Source organism: Neofelis nebulosa, chromosome 9, assembly GCF_028018385.1.
Source record: "Neofelis nebulosa isolate mNeoNeb1 chromosome 9, mNeoNeb1.pri, whole genome shotgun sequence".
Lineage (NCBI taxonomy): Eukaryota > Metazoa > Chordata > Mammalia > Carnivora > Felidae > Neofelis > Neofelis nebulosa.
The window spans coordinates 104728823-104754414 of NC_080790.1; the positions used below are offsets into that span (position 1 = coordinate 104728823).

At 37.3% G+C, this 25592-nt stretch overlaps 2 long non-coding RNA genes across 3 annotated transcripts in view; one reads left to right on the top strand and one right to left on the bottom strand.

Moving 5' to 3' along the window:
* Positions 1 to 17860, top strand: part of LOC131485409 (uncharacterized) — a 59208-nt gene extending 41348 nt beyond the window's left edge. Inside the window, exon 3 of the long non-coding RNA XR_009248826.1 lies at positions 17718 to 17860. This is a non-coding gene — a long non-coding RNA (uncharacterized LOC131485409). The remainder of the gene's footprint in view (positions 1 to 17717) is intronic.
* Positions 1 to 25592, bottom strand: part of LOC131485408 (uncharacterized) — an 81504-nt gene that overhangs the window by 49425 nt on the left and 6487 nt on the right. The window contains exon 2 of one of the 2 annotated variants that reach the window (XR_009248825.1): positions 4647 to 4790. The exons of the other annotated variant lie outside the window; for it this stretch is intronic. This is a non-coding gene — a long non-coding RNA (uncharacterized LOC131485408). The remainder of the gene's footprint in view (positions 1 to 4646; positions 4791 to 25592) is intronic. 2 annotated transcript variants of the gene reach the window in all.

A 25592-nucleotide genomic window follows, 5' to 3' on the forward strand; every position in this document is an offset into this window, starting at 1 on the left:
GTCCCATCAATAGACAAATGGATAAAGAAGATGGGGTGTGTGTGTGTGATATTGAATATTACTCAGCTATAAAAAAGAATGAAATCTTGCCATTTGCAACAACATGGATGGAGCTATAGAGAGTATAATGCTCAGTGAAATAAGTCAGAAAAAGAGGAATACCATATGATTTCACTCATGTAGAATTTAAGAAACAAAACAAGTGAACAAAGAAAAAAAAAGAGACAAATCAAAAAACAGACTCTTAACTATAGAGAACAAAGTGATGGTTACCAGAGGGGAGGTAAATGGGGGGTGAAGTAGATGAAGGGGATTAAGAGTACACTTATCATTAGGAGCACTGAGTAATGTATAGAATGCTGAATCACTACATTAAACACCCAAAACTAATATAACATTGTATGTTAATTATACTGGAATTTAAAAATAAGTCAATAAAAAATTTTAAAAACATCATAATTAATCATTTTTTTCCTGAACTTCCTACCAGTCAAGCTGAAATTTAAAAAAAAGAAATGATGTAATTCTCATTGTAAAACATCGCAATATAAAATATCAGTGTAAAACAACTTTTATTTCTGGGAACAAATTATAAAGAGGATTTATTCTTTTTTAATGAGATATAATTGACATATAACATTGTATTAGTTTTAGGTGTACAACATAATGGCTTGATATGTGCATGCTGCAAAATGATTACCACACCAAATTTAGTTAACATCTGTCACCTCACATAGTTCTATTTTTTTTCCTGTGATGAGAACTTCTAAGATCTCTCTTAGCAACTAAAAATCAAAGTGCTGTTAACTATAGTTAACATGCTATACATTACATCCACAGAACTTACTGATCTTATAACTGGAAATTTGTACCTTTTGACTCCTTCCTTCCCCCCACCCTTTCGTTCTTTCTAGAACCCTAATCAAGATATAATGCTACAATTCTCAAGCTTTGGAGTACATGCCCCTAGGAATGTGTTGATATGCCAAGGGTGTACCTAAAGCCACAGAGGACTAAGAGCAATTGGGGTAAATGACTTAACAATTTGGGGTGAAATTCACCTATGTTTATATTAGTATAAACATGTCTTATCAAACAGGAGCAAAATTTTCACTTGCCTTCATAATAAAAACATGTCTAGAAATGTTCTCTTCTAGATAGCCTACACCCCAAGGCTATACTCCTCTGCTAGTGGAGTCCTTTTGCAGAATTTTCTGATGTTCTGACATAATGACAGTATCATAATAACAGTTTTAGAGAAAATACCAACATATATATAGATATAGATATAGATATAGATATAGATATAGATATATCCCTAAAAATCCAGGGCAGAATATTAAAACATGATTCATAAAGGTGCATATTCCCAGAACCAAAACAGAGAAGCTTGTTTTTGGCCAAGCTGCCTGTGGTCTAACTCTTAAAGAAGCAAGTTAATCTCAAAATATGGTCCTCAGAGCACTTGCATCAGAAAACCCTGGGAATGCTTATTAAGATGAAAATTTAGGGTTGCCTGGGTGGCTCAGTCAGTTAAGTGTCCAACTCTTGATTTCATGGTCTCATGGTTGTAAGATTGAGCCCTGTGTATGTGGAACCAGTACTCCACACTGAGTATGCAGCCTACTTGGGATTCTCTCTCTCCCTCTCCTCTGCCCCTCCCCCGCTTGGGCTCACTCTCTCTCAAAATAAGTTAATAAACATTGTGTGTGTGTGTGTGTGTGTGTGTGTGTGTGTGTGTGTGTGTATTCATTCATGCCCCAAAGGATGATCACTTCTGGAGCAGAGGCCCAGGAATCTTCATAGGAACTTATTAGAGAATTGATACATAAACACACTAAAAGTTGAAAACAATTTAAAATGGTTGGAGGGATGGAATTAAATTTCCCTAGTCCAGCTTTTCTGTATCTTGCTTTTCTCAGCTGGCCTTTTTGCAACAGCATGGTGCAGCTAAACCCCTAACAATTTAGAGCTGATTTAAGGGAGAACCAGAACCATATATTTTGAATACCAAGACTCTACGTGAAAAGTTTATTATTCTACTGGAGACCCTGAGAGCCTGACATACAGCCTCACTCAGCTGGAGAAGCAGTAACATTCACCTGAGAAGGATTATCAGGGTCACCAAAAAGAAGGTCAAACAAAGAGGGTCTAAAACCCCCTTTTAATGTGCTCAAGTGCCTGAACAAATATTTGAATGGAGACCACACCTCAGACCATCTTTTCCTTTCACAAAAATCAAATTCCCCAGGTTGTTAAGAGATAGCATACTAAAATATGGTTCTATAGTCTATCTGACTTCCTCAGAACAGATTTTCTCAGTCTTTAATTTATTAATTGGCAGAGTTTTGAAGAGGAAGGTAAAAATGCAAATATCTTTTTCTTGAACTTACTGGACCAGAGACTCTGTGTTGGACAGAATCTTCTAAGACCAAGTTTCTGTATCCCAAAGATACTCAAAGTAGGATTCAGGAATCAACAAGGATCCACATCAGCATCCCCCAGGAGCTTGTCAGAAATGCAGAATCTCAAGCCCCTATCCCAGCACTACTGAAACAGAGTCTGAAGCTTAACAAAATCCTCAGCAGATCTGTATGTACATCAGAGTCTGAGAAGCAAGGCTAGAGAACACATTTGGAGAACCAGTGCCAAAGACAATGACAGAAATGGTTGTAACCTGGAAAACTTTAAGAATCAGTCTTACAGTTCATTCACCTTGGCTTCTGAAAAACCCTGGTATTATTTCCAAAGAACATCTGCTCTGGCGCAGGGAGTTTTCACTACAAAAACTACATCTGAAGGCTGTATGTAAAGCAAATCCTTCTACAATTTAGAAAAGCCAAGATTTATGCTATGGATTGTATCTTTCTTGGCCTATGGACAGTTTTGATTTGCATCAAACCTGCCTCATGTAGATAAGAGATGCTGAAAGAATTAGAACTTTGTCTGCCATCTGAATCTACTCCTCTGGAGAGAAATAGCCCATTTCCCAGCTGCAGCTGGGAACATATCATCCCATTTTAGCTGACAGATTATCAGAGATTTTCCAAATTACTATTCCCAAGCCACTCTGAGTCCCAAGCACATACTCTGAATCAGGTGCGTGTGAAATACAAACAGGGCTTGAATTGGAAAGAAAAAGCTGAAGCTCAAGCCTTAACAAGCAAAATGCACATGTTAATAAAACCCATGCACGGCTTCAAGTCCATGTAAGGTATGGATCAACCAGCAATAGCAAGGTTCCCATCGGAATCTTCCCAGCATACAGTCATGACTCATGCCCAGAGCCATCTTGTCCTTGTAAGAATAGCATAAATCATCATCCAATATTAAAAATGATGCCAAAAGTGCATTTTATTCAAATGCATTCCTTAAAATAATTGCTGAGAAAATAATGCAAGAGTGTTCAACTGACAACTGACTCTTTAGTGTTCACATCTGGAGGGAAAAATATGTCATGGAGTAGTTAAGTGGATTCTAGAGATGCTGGAAATTCCTAAACCCACAAAAGTCCAAGTACATGAGTTTGTTTTATTCTTTTGAAGAGGAAACTTCTATGCCTCAGTCACACCTACAAACAGTACAAAGAGGTCTCCTACATTTTGTAATGCAAACCTTATCATGTTTTCCTTTCCTTTTCTTCTTGTCTTTCTTCTTTCATATTTTAGCCAACAGCATCAGAAAAAAAAAGTATTTGTCATGGATTCCTATAAGCTCTCTCCCTTCCCTCTCTCACACATTCTTTCCACCAACATTCACACAAGCTCAGAAGTCTTTCACAATTATAATAAACCATCTTTGACTCTGTTTTTCCTCCTGCTACCCCTCTCTTAGGCTATTCTAATTAAGTGTACATTTACTACTCCACTCCTCACCTTCTATATGGTGTGAATACCCCCAGAAACAGCCTCTCAGACAGGGATTCAAGGGTGTGATCCTAGAAAAAGTGATAGGGGAGTAGAAAAGTATGAGGAAGGGCAGAAAGTTCATAGAGGGGATATTATCCAACCAGTCACCACGGGGGCAACTTAAGGTAAGTCCCCTTGGGGGTCTCTGAGAGATAGCATAGAGTTATCTCAATAGAAAGGCAAAGGACTAGGGTATTTAGGTATCAAACTTTTTTCTGTCATTGTTTGATGTCTGTTTCTGGGGACTTTAACTCTGTCATTTTGGCTTGCTCTGTGCTTAGGCTAAGGGTGCTCTTTAGCCAAAATGATGAATGAATGAATGAATGAATGAATGAATGAACAAAAGAATGAAAGGCCTCAAGCAAAGCAACCTTTGGAATATAGAAGTGACTACCAAAGGGATATAAGCAGGCTATCAATACCCGCTACACCTCTGTTCATTTCTCCACTCAAGCCCCTGTAAGAGCTTTAACTAAGTATCAGTGTGGCTAAAGTGCTTAGACTAATTTCAGAAATTATACTACTTGTTAGTCAGTAAAGACTATCAGCCACTGCTTCCTTCTTGAAGCTCCAGGACAACACATCTTTCTGAGTGTTGTCCTTTCTCTCCTGCCACTCTTTTTAATTCTTTCTGGTCTATCTTCTTCCACCTAAACTTAAAATGTTAGGACCCTTTCCTTTCCTCTTCTCATCTTTCTCTTGCTGAGTAAGTTTATCTGTCCCTATGGCTTCACTTACCATTTATATCACAACAACTTACAAACTTGTATCTCTGGTAGCTCAGACCTCCTGACCAATGATGTTGATGGCCTACATGATATCTGACATCTCAAAATTGCTTCAAATTAGGCACCAGACTTCATATTCCATCCCTCTTTTCCCCTAGAAGGAAAAAAAATGTTCCTCATCTACTGTTTTCTATCTCTGTGAATAATACCACCTTCTACTCAGTTGGGCAAGCTGGGAAACTAGAAGTCAGCCTTGACACATGCCTATCTCCTGCCTCTGCAATCTTCATTTAATTATTGGACTTTATCCACTTGATCCTACCAGTAATTTATTCCTTAAATCCATCCACTCCTGTCCAATTCCTGGTCCATCTTTACCTCTTAATATAGCATCCAACTGGTTTCCTCAGATCTGTTCTTCACCATACAGCTTGAGGGAGCTTTTAACAATGCAACTCTGATTGTGTCACTGCCCATGGGATCTGGCTCTTGTCTGCTTCACCTGTCCCATCCAGTACTACTTTCTACCTAGCTTTCTTTCCTGTTCCACCTATGCTTATCTCATTTCTGTTTTGATATCTTATCTCTCTTTTTGCCTCTGACACTGGAATCTTAATAACTCTTGTTCCCTTGACCTTAAAGCCACTTCTCCCAGTATGTCTTTCCATTAACTAACTTCTACTCATCCTTCAAATAGAAGCTTAAACACAACTGCCTCAAAGAATCCTCTCATGCTTTTCCTGATTCCTCCAAGAAAAGAGTTGGTTCCCTTAGTATTCCATTGTTTAGAAAATCTCACTGAAGCTCTTAATTCTTATAATCATAATTAAATATTTGTGTAATGTGTGTTGCCTGTCTCAGTGTAAGCTCCCTGAGAACAGGTAATGTGCCAATTTAATTCACAGCTAAATACCAAGCACCCACAACAATGCCTGGCATGTAAGATTATGGTCATTACTCAAATAAGTTTTTACTAAGACTATTGACAATTCCAAAAATCTGACTAAGTTTAGCTTGGGTTACATTTTCTCTTTGGTTTTATATTCTACACCCCTGTTTCCATTTACAAGATGAACATCATTGTAAAAATAATCGAAAGGTATCTATATTAGTTTGCTAGGGCTACTATAACAAAGTACACAAACTAGGTGGCTTAAACAACAGAAATGTGCTGCCTCACAGTTATGGAAGCTAGAAATATGAAATCAGGGTGTTAATAGGGTCAGGTTCTTCTGAGGGCTGTGAGGAAAGGATCTGTTCCAAGTCTCTCTCCTTGGCTTGTAGATGACCATTTTCACATTTACACGGCATCTCACTATATGTATCTCTGTGTCCAAATTCCGCCTTTTTATAAGGACATCAGTCATAATGAATTGGGGCCCACCCCAATGACCTCATCTTAGCTAATTACATCTGCAATGATCTTATTTCCAAATAAGATCACATTCTGAGGTCCTAAGGGTTAGGACTTCAACATATGAATATGAGGAGGGGGGAAGCACAGAATTTAACCCATGACAATATCCAAGGATTTTAAGCAGGGGAGATAAACAATTAGATTCACATTACTGAAAAGTCATGTTCGCTACAGACAGCATGAAGAAAAGATTGGAGGGGGCAAGACTGAGGCCTGGGAAGGCTAAGGGCCTATTATAATGCTTCCAGCATGCCTATCAGCCTAGTTTCTTTATTAGCATTACCCAGAGTCAAAACTCTGCTCCAATGAGTGGCAGCAGTATGACTTTCACTACACTGGGGTCAGTTTTCTTATCTGTGAAATGACCATAATTTTAGCATCACATAGTTTATAAAGCTGAAGGAAAGAACCAAAATTAAATTGGCCTGTGACCTGACTTAGAAACCTGTATTTCCCCCCAGTTTCCCCCAAGTTTTCAGCATAACACTCAAAAAAAAGTTCAAGTTTTTAAGACAAAATCAGCCATTGAGATGACTTGTGACTTAATTTGCTTATATGATTATCTTTTGTGTCAAAGAAGAAACATGTAGGTTTTATTCTAACATTTCAGTTTTCCGTTAATATGTGGGCATATTATAGGACTATCTAATAGAAAAGTGGATCTTAGATCTTTATAAAGATAAGAAGTATTAGAATGAAATCCAAAGACTCATCACATTTAAAACATCCTCTTCTCTACCTCTGTTCCACTCTAATTCATTCCTTTCTTTCTTTTCATTTCCAATACATACCCTAATTCCCACCCATATTTTTATCACTACAAATAATGCAACTCTGGGCCTTGTCCCTAGAGAAGAATTGTCCAACTTATTTTTTCCCTCCCAGTCCTTGGCAAGTCTGCTGGGTGACCCACTCGGACACCTCAGAGGGTGGTGCCTCCCACCCCCTCAAGCCACAAGCAACAAAGCCTTAGTCATTTCATGCTCTTGGCTTTGTCATCATTTTGATTTTTTTTTACATTACTTTGTCATTAACTCATCTCACTTATGTAAAGAGAACAAGCCAGAGATAGTTAAAGAGGTCTCTGGTGTTCTCAAACCAACACACCAATCAACCAACCAAACAAACAAACAAACAAACAAACAGATAGCATTTCTATTGCCCAATGTCCAGAAAACAATGTCTTGCCAAGACAGAATTTTGAATCACAGGACAATGTAATTTATTTATTCCATGAACTGCACTATGCAGCAAGCCACATTCAGGCCATTCTTTTGAAAAACATTTTAATAATTTTAAGGGTCAACTATCATTCTACCTTCCAAAAAGCAAAGGAAAATGGGACTGTCTTATGTAGGAAGGAGACATAATCTGAAGTTACTGGGATGGCACACATATGCTAACATTAGGTGTTAGGATCCTTTTCATTTTTTGTAAGGCTAATTCATCACCTCTGTCTCCCTTAGAGATGTACATTTTGTAAGATATGAATGTGTGGTACAATTTTTGTGTGTAAGAGAAGGCTAATTTATGTTTTCCTTGTTTAATAGAATTTGAAAATAAGAGTGATAAATAGAAAAGCTACATTGTAGGGGAACCTGGGTGGATTAGTTGGCTGAGTATCTGACTCTTGATTTCGGCTCAGGTAATGATCTCATGTTTTGTGGGATTGAGACCTATGTCAGGCTCAGTGCTGATAGCACAGAGCCTGCTTGAGATTCTCTCTCTCCCTCTCTCTCTGCCCCTCCCTGACCACTCTCTTTCTCTCTCAAAATAAATAAAACAACAACAAAAAAAGAAAAGCTGTATCATAGGTACCTGTTTTGTTAAGAGGAAAATAAATACCATCTTACAATTCCATCAGAAAGTGGGAAAAGATTGATTTACCATTTTGAGGAACAAAAGAAATTTTCATTTGAAGGGAAAGAGAATAAGGATGTCCACCCAAACATTTCTCAATCTTAAATGTGTTTCCAGTTAATAAACAAACAAACAAACAAAACCCTAGGATCTTATGTGAGCAACGGTAACATTGTACCGATAAAAGTGCTATCAAGAGCAGTCCATGTAAAGAGCCCTGGTGGGAAACTCCTGGGTCTGTAAAATCCCATAGAACTAGGTGAAATAGCCATGGGTACAGTTTGAATTCAGGCTTTTACTGTTCTTGTCATTGTTCTTCTGATTCTTTCACATTTTGACATGGCCAAAGCTTGTGGAATAAAAACTAAACCCAGACAGTATCTTCTGTGAATCCCCACCCTTCCCATGCATGATTATTAAGTTGGAATGATTAAAAATGTCAATTAAGTACCCCAAGAAATTGTAACTAAAATATTTAAATCATAAATCTCTACAGACCCAGTGTTTGGAGAAACTAAAATTAGTTTACTTCCAGTGAACTATTTATAGTAGCTATTTTCTCTCAATTCTCATTATCATTCTATTCTATACTACCTTAATTTGCAGACAATGTCTTTGGGTTTCAGAAAAGCCCAAGTTTGTATGTGATCCCATTAGCCCTCTGAGTCATTTTGTACTGAATTTACTCCTACCTGTTCCCCACTAAGGAAACCTTCAGTAGGTTGCAGTGAATGGCTTTTATACCCATCAGTGAGTCATCACACAGGCAACTGACCAATAATTCAATCTGGGTGGATAGAGGACTCTAGCTATACAGAATAATATAGACTTTTGAAAATAACCAATTTACTTTCTTGTGTTTGGAGAAGTCCATAAACTATTGTAATAGTTTATGAGGACTTGAGCTGGACATATGCAACCAAGACATATACTAATTTTAACAATAATTTACTGAGCCTTTGAGTGGATAATGTTGTTATCCCCGCCAATGCCTTTTACTGGACTGGTACACTTGCCTTCAGCTGCTGCAGTTGTTGGTTGCTAATGGCTCACAATTGCCCCCTTTTCCAGATAATTTCTCTTGGCAAAATAGCACCTATTTACCCAGGAGGCTACATCCTAGTCCCACCCCAGGGGCAGGCCATGCCAGTGACTGGTTTACATGAAGAATGCAAAAGGTTAGCCAGTAATATCAAGGTAGGAACAACTACATGATGTAATTCACACTACAGAGCTCTCCACTGGATCAAGCTAAAGGCAGAGTCCAATAGAAACTTATGAAACTATGTCCTGGCTTACTTAGCGCCTCCTCCTACCTAATTTCCTTCACTCCCTCCCCTTTCTCTTAAGACCACTCCAGTAAGTCATGCGAGCCTGAATCCCTTTTTCAGACTTTGCTTCTAAAGAGAACCTAAGTCAAGCCACAGTTCTATATGTACTATGGATACATTGCTTTCATATATTTATTTCATTTAATTTGCAGGACCACCCTATTTAGAAGGGCCATAAAATGGAGACCAGGCTTTACCCCAGGTTTTTTTCTGGCTCCTAAAAATAGTCAATTTTTATTATGCTAAACTGCTGCCTTAGACATTTATAGTAACAACTTCATCATATATCACCAATAAAATTAATAATGTAGTTACAAACTTCAGAATTTGAATGAATGTGTCTTCTCCATGTTAACATGTCCAACAATGAACAGATGTGTCATAGTGTTTCCTTGACATAAAGTGATATTTTTCCATTAGGGTAAAAGGAGAAGGAAAAAGAACGGAGAAGGAAAAGAAATGAAAAAACGAAGAAACAACAAAGGAGGGAGGATGGAAGGAATGAAGGAAAGGAGAAAGAGAAAAGGAGGTAAAGGCAAACAGACAAATACAGAGAAAGAAAAGACCACAATAGATACTTGTTTTAATAGACTTTTAGCTTCTTAGGTGACCCCTGGTCTTGTTCCTTGGCTAAAAATGCAGTGCTGGTCATTTCTCCTTTCTAATTCTTTTCAGCGTGGAACAGTTGGAATCGCTTTAATCATGGGCTGAACTTCAGTGCAGCTCTTGGCTGAGAATCACTTTTCTACTAAGAACTGTGAGGAGTTTCCAGGGAGGGCTTGTAAACTAGTTATCTCTATTGATGACCACATCTGTGTGCACATCTGTGGTACAGAAACACGCCATGTAATAAAGTGTATCTTGTGTTCTGTGACTTTCTGCCATGTGGGCTTGCCTTTCCCACCACATTCAAGACGCCCTTTTCTTATTAAAAAGAATCAGTATAGAGGAGTGATACCCCACCCACAGGGTGAGAAGGAGTCTCTTCTGTTTTTCATTTTGTGTCCAAGCAAGGCAAATATGGAATTCATTTTGAGATTTCTTAAGACTTCTAAAATGAGCTCACTCTGAAGACAATGAATATGTAGAATGCCTACTATGTGCCTGACATGGCAAGAGAACTAAGTATTTTGTATCAACTCAATGGAACCTCACAACAACCACTGCACTAGGCACCCTGGTCCCCATTTTACAGGGGGAAACTGAGAGTCAAAAGGGTAAAATTATTTATCTAAGGTCAAGCATCTAGAAAATGGAGAAACTCAGCTTCAAAGTTGGGTCTGAAGGATACCTCAGCCCAAGGTCTGCTTTATACAGAAGTATGGGCAGTGACTTCTCAGGTACTTACCACTGTCTGAATAAGAGAACACTTTTTCACCTTGAAGAAGTATTATTTTTCTTTGAAATCCACTCTGCTCAATTCCAAAAATTCTACAGACATCTACCAGCCTTCCAAAGAATATGAAGAGAATCACTATGTCATATAGAATATCCCCAAACCACAAGACTGGGTAAGGAAAGCTGGAAGAAAAGGAAACAGGGAAATGGCCTGCTAAACAAGGATTACTCAAGATGACTACAAGCAAAAGAGAAATAAATGCCTTCAGAGAAGACCTTTTTTTGAGCTCATGGGGCTGAAGAAACTAGAAATGAATGTGGTCGCCCCCAAGGAATTTGGGCCCCCAATGCTGTAATTTGGTCTTCCCAGGAATCTGATATCCATCACTGCTTTTAGTAAATATGGGGAGAAGATGACTTAAAGGAGCTTAAAAATAAACTTTATTTTTAAAGAAGAGGAGCAAGCATGTCAATCAGTCAACTAAAAAAAGTATTATGAGTTTGAAATTTAATCATCAAATAGAGGGGAGAACTAAATTATTTCCAAGTTTGCTTTCAATAATACTTTAAGATTTTAGTATGCATCAGATAGAAAAGGTACCTGATAGATGGCAATAGATTATATGAGGTTATAAACATTTGTAGAGAAGCTCAATGACCTTGTAAACCTAGAATATTGACAAATGCTATTTATGTTATTTCTTGAACAGAAATTACTTTACATTCCTTGATATAAATTACATTTTAAGTAACATGACTTTCTCTCTTCCAATTCCAAAAATAAGGGATATGATTCATGGGCTAAAGTGCCCTAGTTAATAAGTTAATGGAAAGAAATAGTGAATAAATTTTTACAGACATATAGAGTTAGTACAGGCATTGTTGAAAGATGATAGATGGCCATTTTGGCAGATGCTCAAAAGTTTCCACTGTTTGTAATTACTGGTCAGGTAGATTGTAATTAGAAGATGTGCTCCTGGTATATTCTAGAAACAGATGAATGCTTTATTATACAACATCTGTAGTCCATGCTTTCTACATAAAAATAAAGTATAATTGCAGTATCTGTTGCTTGTTTCCTTTATCATTCTGAATCTAATTTTAAGTAAGCTTTGGAAAAGGATCAGGACATTTTAAATTGCTGAAACCTTCTGTCCATCAATAAGGATAATAATGTATGACAACAGTGAAACCTTTACCAGCTACTTGTGAGCTCTCTAGCTCAAATGACTAACCTATATCCATGAACAGTAGGCAGAACCACTTGGGTTTATCTAGGAGACCATCATAGAACTGGATATGGGAATCACTGGGACATTAAAAGACATATGTCAGAAAAATGGCTACAGAGTGTTCCCCTGGCTTTGTTCTAGGAACATCCTAGACACACGCCATGCATATCCCTGGGCTTCCACAGCTAGAGTTCACAGACATAACAGTGCTGTACATTTAAGCCTCACAGCCACTTTTACAGGAATGTACTGATATTTTCTTTATTTTCCAGATAGAAGATGAAGGCACAGACAGATTAAAAGACATATCCATGATAGTATAACAGGGAAGTGGCAGAACCAGGATTTGAACTAGCCAGTCTGACCTCATGGTCCATACTCTTTACCACTTCTTATCACTGCTTAGACTCTACAGACCTGGACATTTGAAAGATACTGCTCACAACTTAAATAGAAAGCCAGGGATAAATTATCTCCTCACTGAATCACAGCACCTGCCAACTAGAGGAGATGGATGCAATACCACCTATAACAAGAGAGTGCCTTTAGGATTACAAGAAAACACCCAAGTTAAATTGAAGCAAAGAAATCAGTATGCAAAGGGGAATATGAGGTTATGTTTCCTTACAGCAAATTTAGAAGCGTTAGAACCACATTTCAGGAAGAAGAATAAATGCTTTGAAAAATTTTCTATCTCTTTAAAATTATATATTTGGAAGCATCTTGGTATCTCCAGCAATTCAAACAAACATGATGGCCAATTCGTTTCCAAGATGTCAGTTGGGACCAAGTCAAAATTATCATAATGTTCTAACTTGCTTTTTTAGCCCTTAGTTCAGATCTCACCTGTATCAGTTGAGGGGAGAGAACACAGGTAAATTTCCCACCCTGGATCCTTACTAGCACTGCTACCAACTGGGTGAGGACTGCTGAACTCAACTCTAGTGTGGGTTTCATGGCAACATAAGGACAAAGATAAGGTTGCTGTCTATAGGCTGACACACTGATGGGAAGGGAGGAAATTTAACTGGTGATATGAGAGCTGGAGCCCGGATGTAAGGTTTCTGTAATGAGAGTTTCTGTTCTTCCTCTGGAAAAATTGAGCATTGTCAGAGAATGCTGGAATGAATGTAGCATATCTTTCCCTAGGAAATTTAACATTCATTCATTTATTTATACAAAAGCAACATAATTATTAGGGAAAACTACAGGGATAATTTTTCTTATCCTCTTGTTCCCCATACCTGTTACTATTAATAGAGTTGCAGTCTAGAATGGGAACAAATTGAATCAGTATCAAAGTAAGAGTTTTGAAGATGAAAGTGGCAAACATTAAAAGATAAAATAATAATACCCAGTTGCTCCTTTCTCTTTCTCACATCAATATGCTTTTCTTTTTTTTTTAAGTCTTTATTTATTTTGAGAGAGACAGCATGAGCAGGGGAGGGGCAGAGAGAGAGAGATAGAGAGAGAGAAAGAGAGAGAGAAGCCCAAACAGGCTCTGCACTGTCAGCGCAGTGCATGGGGCTCAGTGTCACAAACTGTGAGATCATGACCTGAGCTGAAATCAAGAGTTAAGCACTTAACTGACTGAGCCACCCAGGTACTGCGCATCAATATGCTTTTCTGACATACAGAGGAATGCCCACCTTCATTCCCTCCCAGGTCTAACTAGCTTATATGTAGATAAAGAAAATCTTATTTTATCCAGCTTTATTGAGATATAATTAACAAATAAAATTGTAAGACATTTAAAGTGTACAATGTGATGATTTAATATAGGTACACTGAGAAAGAATTTCTGGCATCTAGTTACCTAATACACCTATCCCCTTGCATATTTAGTTGAGTGTTTTATTTATTTATTTATTTATTTATTTATTTATTTATTTATTTATTTATTTATTTTGGTGAGTATATTTAGGTTCTGCTCTCTTAGCAAATTTTTCTTCCTTTTTTTTAATTTTAGAGACAGTGAGAGAGAGAGAAAGAGAGAGAGCATGTGTGAGTGGGGGAGAGGGTCAGAGGGATAGAGAGCAGAGAAAGTTTTAAGCAGGCTCCACACTCAGAGAGGAGCCCAATGTGGAGCTCAATCCCACAACCCTGGGATCATGACCTGAGCTGAAATTAACAGTCAGATGCTCAAAAGACTGAGCCATGCAGGTACCCCTTAGTAAATTTCAATTATGCAATATAGTGTTATCAACCATATAATGTAATGTTTTAGTCACCACATTATACATTAGATCCTCAGAACTTATAACTCAAAGTATGTATCCTTTACCAACCTTTCCCTATTTTCCCTGCCTCCCAGACCCTGGTTAACTACCACTTTACTGTTTCCCTGTTTCCTACATGGTTTGTTCATTTTCTTATTTGGGCATATGTCTCAAGAGCCAGTTATGAGCCCTTAGTGGAGACAAGTTACATTCCACATTTAAATGATATAATACAGAATTTGCCTTTCTCTACCTGATTTATTTCACTTAGTTTAATGTCCTTCAAATTTTTCCATGTTGTCACAAATAACAAGATTTCCTTCTTTTTTGAGAATGAATAGTATTTCATTATACATGTAAATATATAATATATTTAATATAATATATAACATATACATTTTTCTTTTTTCTTTACCCACTTTAGTTGTTTCCATACCTTGACTATTGTGAGTTATGCTGGAATGAACATGGAATCAGAAATATCTCTTCAAGATAGTGGATTCATTTAGTTTTTCTTTGGATATATATCCAGAAGTAGGAATGCTGGAAGGACAGTCTTATTTAGGGGAGTGGAAACAACTCCTATGATATTCAAATCATTCTTGACATAGTTCCACTTCCACACAAGGTTCAGTGGGTGTCTGTTTCTATAACATTGCCTCCCAAAAGTTAGCCCATTCTCCAAGTGTCTGAATTAGTGAACCTGTTTTTTTTTTTGCCTTGTTTTCCAAATACCTGATTATAGAACCATATAGCTCTTTACTCATCACCATAAAAATAGTGTTCATTGTGTTGTTCCTCATACTACTTTGTCCAGACAACTTTTAAATGAATCAAATCATGGTATTTCTACTAAATATTTCATTAGGAATAATTTCTGCACTATGGAATTTTTTAACTGTCTGATATTTAGCTTATATTTTAATTTGCTCCATTTCATAAATAAATCTTGTCCAGAACCAGTAGAAGCAAAGAATGAACTATTCCTGATAATTTCCACTTCACCTCAAGGTATAGACACCCTATCTTTTACATCTGTCAAACCACATCCCATAATTTGTTCAGCTTTAAAACACATCTACTTCCAGGTCTTCTCAAATCACCATTTTGATCTACCAGTAGTTGCCTCTGTTTTTCACTCTTGGAAAAACCTGAAAAAGCTGTGAAATAAAATAAGCAGAGGTTTTAATTATTTCAGTTCTGGTGGGACTGTCCAATGGATTTCATGTAGATACATAAACCCTGCCAGAAGCATGAGACTCATTTCTATGTGTTTGCCTGCTGAACCAAGTCCTCAATGTTACTTGATAATCATTTGCTTTCCTCCAAGTATTGGGCAAAACATGAAGCTCCATATATCTTCAAATATAAAAATCAAGAAGCACATAACTGTGCCTTTTACCTGGAGAAGTGAATTTTGCAAAGTTTCAGTGATTTTTTTTCTACCAGCCTGTGAATTTTAAATAACACATATAGTGTTTTTTCTACATGTCATTTCTCACATTTCTCCCTATATCCCTAAGTAGAGAAAGCTAGGGGGATACAAGAAATAAAATATTTACTTAAAGTCAAGCAGAAATTTCTTGTCTACTACGTAAGAAAACACATTTCCAAATGGAGGTTTAAAAAGCCCTCATAGTGTTATTGAATACCATTTCCTGCCATGAGAACCAATATAGAATGAAAATAAGAATAAATTCCTTAGTAGCCAGTCCTAGAATTGAATGACAAAATGAACAAACACTGAATGCCCATGTAGAAACTGTATATGCAAGCAATTTCAGCTATATTCTGGCTCAGTGAGACATCAGTTTGTTCACTTAAAATAACCAAGGACAAGTTGGGTGGTTGACACATGGATGAGAGTATCTTAAGTAAAACCAGGAGCCACAGAAAATAGGATAGATAGTGTAGCAGGCAGGTCCTGTTTTGGGGGGCATGTGAGAATTGTCTTTATCCTCAGAATCCGGATAGAGAATCTACAATATGAAATGGCAGGCCAGGAATTGGGGGACTCAAACTCTGGTGCATCTTTAAAAGATAAAAATAATCTTTTAATGCAATCTTTCTAGATTCTAACTCAAGAAAACTCATCAACTTTCTTTCTTTAGTTAAATAAATCACGCTTTGGCCATTCTCCTGCTTATTTCTGATAATAGGAAGAGTTTCTTTTACGTGAAAAGAACATTTAACAACTGTATGTGTTTAGCAAAACCTATAAACTAATCTGAATCTGCTTCCCTACCTATAAAATGAAAATAATCATTTGAGGATTAAAGGAGATAAGGATGTGAAATGAACCGGAAACTTATAGAAATTATTATTTTTGTTATTATACATATCGTCATTATTTGTTAAGTACAGAATGACAATTTTGTTATTTGTTTAAAAGAAACAACTCATTTAAATAACAGTAAAATACTGCGGAGGTGAGTGGCTACAAAGCTTTAAGAAGTAATTGTTTTCATTTTCTCCTAATATGAAGCTTTCTCTGAACCCCCTCTCTTTCCAAAATCTGGCTTTAGAGTAGAGACATAGTGTTGAATGTCTTCAGCGATAAAGTATTGAGGACAGGTCAGCAAAGGAGCCTTTTAGATTGGTAGATTGCAAAAGACAGCTTGTTCCAAACAGAGGCCTGAGGGCAGATGAGAGAGAAGAAAGGAAACAAAGGAAGCAGTTAGGGACAAGTCTGGGCCCAGCCAAAGGGGAGGAAAGAGGAAGGCATGTTGGAGGAGGCCCACCGGTTCCTCATTCTATCTAAGGACTGAGTAAATGAAGGAGCATCATCTTCATTGCAGCCTCTAGTTGCAAAGTACTGCCTATGTGCAGGGTTCCTTCCTACAAAGAAAGTTTCCCATGATAATGACAAATTCCATTTCAACATATATGGGTTCATGCTTCCTTTAGTCCCTTCACAGCCTCAAATGCATTTGGGGACCATTCTTACATTACAGACTAACAAATTTAGTCATGTCGAACATAGTTATTTTTCAAGGAAAGAAATATCTTCCAGCTGCCTGGGAGTGAGTTTGCCCTTGAGGACAAAGATGGCATAAGAGGAAAAATCCAAAACTCCAAGGGGAGGAAATCAGAAAGAGAACAAGGGAGCTGAGAAAAGGCTACATTTCCAATTACAGCTAAAATTCCCAAAACTTACAGATATAGCATTAGTTCATCACTTGAGCACAGAGTTGGGCAGCTACTGAAGACCCAATTAGCATGAGGGTCTCCAAACACATTTCCACATACAAGTTGGACAATGATCCTATGGGGCCCATCACTGTTTCACTTTCAGTCCATTTTATCCACAATGCCCACTTATACAAAGACTAGAGGGCGGAGAAGAGGCGAAGCACACTCTGTGATTAGCTTCTCTCTCTCTCTTTCTCTCTCTCCCTCAACACCTCTCACTATCAGAACCTTCCCCCTGCCAACCCTTTCTTCGCTAATGAGGATGCAATTTCCTGATGTCCTAGGCAGAGGCAGGCCAATGGTCTTACTTCCACATGGTTTCAGGAAACACATTAATAGTTACCTGGCTTTCACCATATCCCTTTGGAAATCCCCCAGTGTGACTTTTGCCAACTAAAGTTATATAAAGGAAATAAAAGTGGTTTCTTTTGAAATAGGCCATTATTCTTAATTATTCTCACAGGTGATATGAGACTATATCTCTGTCTACAGACATGAATCCACTTCCCCAAAACCCACCTGTGAGCACAGTCATCTCATTTCCAAGCAACGATTAGTTTCTGGTCAGTATCTCGTACCAAAGGTCTGTGGATCTGCCATGGCATCATCATTAAGCTATCAGGTATGTCTTCAACCACAACAGTCATATAAAAGAACTTTAAGTTTTTTCCCTTGAGATATTTTTATTCCTTTCTTTTCCCTACACGATTCGTTTTTTTTTTTAATTTAGTCATATGTCTCAGTAGAGCTAGTTATGAAACATTAGTGGAGATGAGTTATCTTATTCTGCCAAGTATATGTCCTCTTTTCTTACGGTAACAAGATTCTGACAACCCTGTGAGAAACCATTTCAATTTTATTCTTATTCCATGTGACTTGGAGAAGGCATATGACCTAAGTCTGGCCAATCAGCATCTACACAGAACCATAACTATTATTGGTTCAGGGAAAGCATGTGACTGAGGTCAGAGCAATCAGTTAATCTTACCACTTTTGCTGGAAAAACCTATAAGAAGCTCTCTCTCTTCTACTGAGTTACTGAAGGGAGAAAATGTATACATGAAGGTGCTGAAAGCTTAACTGTAATCATAGAGGGAAAGTCTGTTTGAGGAGCCAACACATAAGAAAACAGAGGTGACAGGAGACCAAATACTGATAGCATTGTCAGTTAGTAGATCCAGCCATGCCTGAAGCCAATCTACCTCTGATCTTTTCAGTTCTAAGCCAGTGTGTCTTCTTTTTGACTTCTGAGTTAGATTTTTAGCCAATCTATGTTAGGTTTTCTGCCACTTGCCACCAAATATTTTGTTTTAAAATCTTCCCTTCTGTGCCAGTACTTCACATCCATCTAAGATTTTATCAGCAGTGTTCTCACTTTGCCACTTAAAGTTATGCCTAGAAACCAGGTGATAGTAATGAAAATGACCCACAAGCTATGACATTCATCACTAGCTAAACCTTAGCTTCCAATAAATAGAGGAAGTTGGATCATAATGAAAGCACAGAAACTCATTTCCAATGTGAATAATCTTTGGGACAACTTCATTCCTCTTTAATCCAGAAAGAGACAAGAGTGTCTTCTCATTTGCTCTGATAGATTAGCCAAAAACACAACAGACTGAGACTATGAAATTACTAGTACTATAGAAAATACTACCAATAAATAAGAGCAGAACAAAAAAATGAATATGCTATTAGCTGGATCTTTATAAATCACCACTAAGTGTTTGGATTTAAGTTTGATTATAATTGGTGAAGAATTTCCATGTGGTAAAAGTGAGACTAGGGTAGCCAAGAAGCAGTTGGAAGTTACACAGATTTGTTCTTGGCTTTACAATGGGTGTGGAAAGAGTAGACAGAACTAAAAACACAACTGGAACTCTGGCCCAGTTCCTGAATATTAGCATAGAGGGGTGTGCTTTCCATGCAGAGGGTGTCATCAAGTAACCAAAAGAAAAAAAAACTTGGGGAGAATAGAGAGGGTGGGGGGAGGTGTCCCTTTCACTGTAGCTCTTCTCTAATGTCAAGGAGACTGGCTGGGATTCAACAAAGATCCTCTAAGAATGCCTCTATTTCTTGGTTTTTGGCCAGTTACTCAGAGCAGATGTGAAATGTTTGCTGTGATTAGGAAATATTTTGCATGTGAGAATGTGGATGCTATAATTTTCAACTCAGCCAAGAAGACTTAATAAATGGTGAAATTTTACATCTTTGGGGAGGAGCAAAATATTTTTTAAAAAGTGTTGGTTAAAATAAACACCAAATTCCCAAGGAGAGACTCCAAACTCTTATGATGTGCAGCACTGATCATTTTATTACTGTGGAAAAATTTACTCAGATGGTGCAGCCCACTTCATCCTTTTGTTAATGTCCTCATTCTCCCATTGTCAATGGCATATGAGTACTCATCTTTTACTATCTGAGCTTTTGTTATTGAATGAACCAGAAATTGATGACAAAATATGTCCTTGTTAGCAAACAGTAAATTAAAAAGTGATCTGATGTCATTAAAAAATGAGAAGCCTTTTATTTTACAAATGAAACCAAGTTATCATTGGCAAGAATACTATGCATATTAGGAATACACTTGCATTCTGGTTCCCTAGTATAGCCATCTGTCTGACCTTCAAAGTCACTTTATTTCTCTAAACTTCAGTTTCCTGTTGTGTCAAAGGAGAGAGTTGGGCTACATCAGCATTTCCCAGAGTGTGTATTGTAGAAACTAGTTCTGTGGGATGTTAATGAATTGTCAAAGCAAAGGTAGGAATTCACTGTTTAAACAGGACAAAGAAAGGATTTCAAGACCAAAGAAATAATGTGTGTGAAAGTATAGAGATACAAAAAGCTTTTTACTAATTTGTTAAACAAATATTTACTGAAAACCTATTATATGCCAGGTGTTGAGTGTGCTAGAAGTTGGGGATTCAGTGGCAAATAAGGATGATGAGAAACTTGCCTTCAAAGAGTTTATATTCTTGAGAGATTTATGATTAAGCAATTAAGATGAAATCAAATATACTGAATATTATGATTTTAAAAACAAGCAAAGGCTCTTATAGAAGATGAGGATAAGAGAAGTAAGAGTGGGCTTTCTGGGGGAAATTATATTTGAATCCAAAACTAAAGGATAAATAGTAGTGATCCAGGGAAATAGTGTAGAAGATGAATATTCCAAGCAAAAGGGACACTACCGGTAAGAACATGGGGCTGAAGAAGAAAAGAGAGAGTCTGAAGAACTTGAAATTAAAATATACTATGGCTAAATTTGATGTGAGAGGGTGAAAGTGGCAGGAAATGAGCTTTGAGGAGTAAACGGGAGAAGATCATCTTATATCTCATTAGCAATGCACAATGGTTTGGATTTTATCATACGGAAAATAAATAATGCTAAAGGTTTAAGCAGCTAAGAAAAATGACCATATTTTTATGTTAGAATGCTGACAGCAGCAGCAATGAGAAGATTTTATTGGAGAGGAAAAAGACTAGAAAAAATTATACTAGTTGGGATACTCTTGCTTCTGGCTGTGGCAATGCAGACGGAGAAAAGAGGACAAAGGTGAAACTCATGTAAGAGGTAGAGTTGGAAGGTTTGTGCCTGATTAGATGTTGGCAGTGAATAGAGGGGAAGGTATACAGTTTGGCTCACAAGGTGAATAGTGATACCATAAACCAGAATAGCAATTATGTGACAAAGAGGAGGAAGAGAAAAAGGAAACCGAAAAATGAAGTTGAGTTCTGTTAGGGCATGTCCATCTTTTTATTTCACCAGGTATTTAAATGGAATTATTTGGATACGTCAGTCTAGAACATGAGGAAGTGGACTGAAATCTGAATATAAAGTTAAATAAATGTCTTTAGTTCATGGGTGACCATGGTATCTTAGAGTGTCTGAGATCACCCAGAGTCTGTGAGGAGTAAAATGAGAAGAAAAATAAGACAAAAACAAACATTGAGGGAATAAGCATATGAAACTATACCTACAAAGAGAACAGAGAAGGATAGGCAGAGAGAGAGTTATTTTTAAGTTATTAGTGATGTTAGGGCGCCTGGGTGGCTCAGTTGTTGTGTCCAACTCTTGATTTTGACTCAGGTCATGATCTCACAGTTCATGAGATCAAGCCCCACATCAGGCTCTGTGCTGACAGTGCAGAATCTGCTTGGGATTCTCTCTCTCCCTCTTGCTCTGCCCCTCCCCCACTCTCTCTAACTCTCTCTCAAAATAAATAAACATTAAAAATAGATAAATAAATTATTAGTGATGTTATAGGGATGTTCAAATAAAGTAGACAAGATTGTATTTTGTTGAAATTTTTTCATGATTTCTAATCAAATGTTATAGTATTAGAAAAAATTTATCTAAATTCTACCTCTGGAATATAGTCAATATTTATTATATTTTAGGGTTTTTTTCAAGGCACAAGTAATCTCAAATAGTGAATTAGTTTTAAAACTATTTTGTTTCTAATTCTTGAAGACAGTGTCAGAAACATACACATAATTCCACCTTTATGACCCAAGTAGATGAAATGCATAGATTTTCTATTAAATTTCTCACGGCCTACACTGAAGAGATGCCTTTTAACTGACAAAAACACAATTACATACACACACCATAAAAACAGGCTTTTTCTACCATCTCTCAGCATCTTCCTGAGTTGGCTATATGAATAGCAACCTGGAAACTGCCTAAACAACTAAGTAGAGAAATTACAGTTAATCCAAGGAACAAATCACTGCATCCAGAAATCAAACCAAACACATGTTAGAAAGAAAGAAAGAAAGAAAGAAAGAAAGAAAGAAAGAAAGAAAGAAAGAAGAGAGAAAGAAAGAAAAGAAAGAGAGAAAGAAAGAAAAAGAGAGAAATAAAGAGAGAAAGAGAGAAAGAAAGAAAGAAAGAAAGAAAGAAAGAAAGAAAGAGAAAGAAAGAAAACACTAAGATTTTTCCCCCCAAGTGTTGAACATACTTAGTTTCACTGGGTTCATAACAATGAGTTTCCAAATTTTGGAACCCATTGGACCCTTAGCCTGTCTGATTTTCTGACTAAGCTACAGTCTTCTGGAGTTGATTTCATCAGTGGCTGGTGAAGCATGACTCTGTTTTTTTTTTTTTATAAGCTTTTCTTCTTAAAACAACATTTTGATGAGCTAAGCATAAATTAATCAGAAACATATGGATTAAATTGACTCCAAAATACATATGGGTTTAAAAAATAAGAAAAGTACTCAGGGCAAAACACACTTAGGGTTTTATAATCCCACTATGTTAGAAAACTATAGCAAGGGGATTCCAAAATATGACTTTCCCTTATCTCTGTCATGGTCAGCAAAGTTTTTGTTATCTTCTTATAGAAGAAGGAAGTCAAGAAGTAGATGAGTGCTGTGAGATTGCTCAGCCTTACAACCCACTTTCTAAGGCCGGACATTGTGGTTTCAGTCTGTCTGCTGCTGACTCTTTGAGGAAAAGTGGGGCACTGAGAGAGATCTCTTAGTAGGACACTGGGGTCTAGCACCACCCCTCTAGCTTTATCCTCTCCTTTGAAGACAAAACATCCTCATTTTCCACTTCTGGGCAAGTCTTCTCTAGTATAATTTGTTGTTCCAAATCAACATGTAAATTTAATGAATTTATCATCTCTCCTTATTTCTCGGCCTCCCATCTTCCAGGAACAAAATCCTTATTCCTCTTAATTCCTTATATCCTATCAGTCATCAAGTCCTTCCAAATTGTCCTTTGAAATTCATACTCTCTGCATCCTGACTGCTATCACCTTCATCCAACCCCTCATCACCTCACACCTGGATTACAAGGGCAGCCACGAAGCTGACCCTTACTGATTCCTCCTAACCTCTAGGCCACCCCACACACTACCATCAGTCTACTGTTTAACCCATGCTTTCATCATATCACCCTGCTCCTTCTCCTCTTTTTCTTTTACTATATGTGAAATTTAAGCTCTTCTGTCTGCCTCCCAAGTTTCCTCATAACACAGATATACTCTACCTCTGAAAGCATGTTTTCTATTATTGTTCCATACCCACCACCTCCCAAAGCTTGGCATTAGCCATATGCTATATTCAGTTTATGTTTCAATTTATATTCTCAAATATCATCTCCTAACTACTTATTTCCTCACTTATATTTACCATTCTTCTACATGCTTATGGCATGATAACTATATCATAAAATGCGGGCAAACTCACCAATGTGATATTTAAGTGAATACCTGAATGATAAGAGGACTTATCTCACAAAGAGTGGCAGGGAAATAGCATGTGCAAATGCCCTATAATGTTCTGTGAGTGGGGAAAGGGGTAGGAACATATTTGTGTGTTTAAGAAATTGTAAAGAAAGAAAAAACACAAATAAAGAAATTGTGTTTTAAGTTTTCTTTTAACATTTGTTCATTTTTGAAAGGCAGAGAGAGCACAAGCAGGGGAGGGGCAGAGAAAGAAGGAGACACAGAATCAGAAGCAGGCTCCAGGTTCTGAGTGGTCAGCACAGAGCCCAAGGCAGGGCTCAAACCCAGGAACCGTGAGATCACGACCTGAGACAAAGTCAGATGCTTAACTGACTGAGCTACCCAGGCACCCCAGAAATTGTAATTTAAAATGTAAAAGACCACTGCAGCTGACATGAAGTTTAAAAGGAGGGAATGAATATGAGATGAATATGAGATGAAGTTGGACAATAGTCAGCAGGAATATCATGAATGGCTTTAGCAGCTATGCTAAAGAGTGGATTTTCTTCTAAATTCAAGCTGCTCTAAGGTTATTTACATTAAAGAGGACAGGTCATTTATTGGAAGATAACTCTGGCTTCTTTGTGAAGAATAAATGGCAGTAAATACAACAGTATAAAGGTTGCTTTATTTTTTTAAAATATTTTTTAATGTTTATTTCTTTTTGAGACAGAGACAGAGCATGAACGGGGGAGGGTCAGAGAGAGAGGGAGACACAGAATCTGAAGCAGGCTCCAGGCTCTGAGCTGTCAGCACAGAGCCCGACGCAGGGCTCAAACTCATGAACAGTGAGATCATGACCTGAGCCAAAGTCGGAGGCTCAACCATCTGAGCCACCCAGGCGCCCCTAAAGGTTGCTTTAAAGAAATAGACAAGAGAGAAAGGTGGCTCAGACTTGGAGGTAGCATGAAGTCAGAGAATTTCAAAAAAACATTCTGGAAGAACTGGCAGGATATGCTCAAGAACTGAATGTAAGATGTATGAGAAATTGACAAATCAAGAATGACTCCTATGTTTCAGGCTTGAGTGTATTTCCTCATATAGAGAAGACTGAGTAAAGAGAATAGGGTACACTGAACCAAGATTTTAGTTTTGGATTTAACTCGAGGCAAAATGGATTAACTAATTTTGGCCCATCTCTACTTCCTTAAAAACAAGAAGAAGAACTGGAGAAAACAGTTTAAAATCTCTTTTATCGGCATTATAGAACTATTGAGTCAGTGAAGATATGGAAGGTACACAATCCAAAAAAAAAAAAAAAAAAAAGAAAAGAAATGAAGAAGAAGAAAGAAGAAGATGACAAAACATGAACAAGGAGGAGGAGGAAGAGGTCATCCAGAAACATGATTCAGGCATTTGGTTTCCTCAAGGAATTTTCTCATTTTGATAGTGGACAAAAAGAGGCTGAAAAGAGCAGAGATTTTGCTAGATTTATATTGCTAGGAGGACAAATAATGTAGCACATTGCATGCCAAGAAAATCTTTGGTAAATACCCTAGTCTTTTGATTGGTACCTCAAAGACCAGACCTAGGAAAGAAAGTTGAATTCCAAGTATCCCAAACGTCATAGAGACTGATTAAAATCATGTCAAATCCCAGTTGGATTAAAGTGATTTGGAATTGTTAACAACCCTAAGAAATGCCTATCAGAATTTCTTGGGGAAAGAGAAAAATGAGCCAGGGCTCCAAAATACCCTTAAAAGTTATCAAATGCAATATTTTCTATTAAAAAAAAGCTGACATACTGAAAACCTGAGAGGAATCAAAACCTGAGAGGAAATACAGATGATAGAAACAAACTCAGAGGATATCATGACTATGAAGATACCAGACATGAAATTAACTATTAATGATATAATCAGGAATTTTTTTAAAGAAGAAAAATTTTGGAATAGAATACTTATCTTTTTTAAAATTAAAACTATGGAGCTGAAAAAATATGATAATGGGTATTAAGAACATGATTAATGGGGCACCTGGGTGGCTCAGTTGGTTAAGTGTCCGACTTGAGCTTAGGTCATGATGTCATGGTTGGTGGGTATGAGCCCCACGTAGGGCTCTGTACTGACAGCTGAGAGCCTGGAGCCTGCTTCGGATTCTGTGTCTCCCTCTCTCAAAAATAAACAAA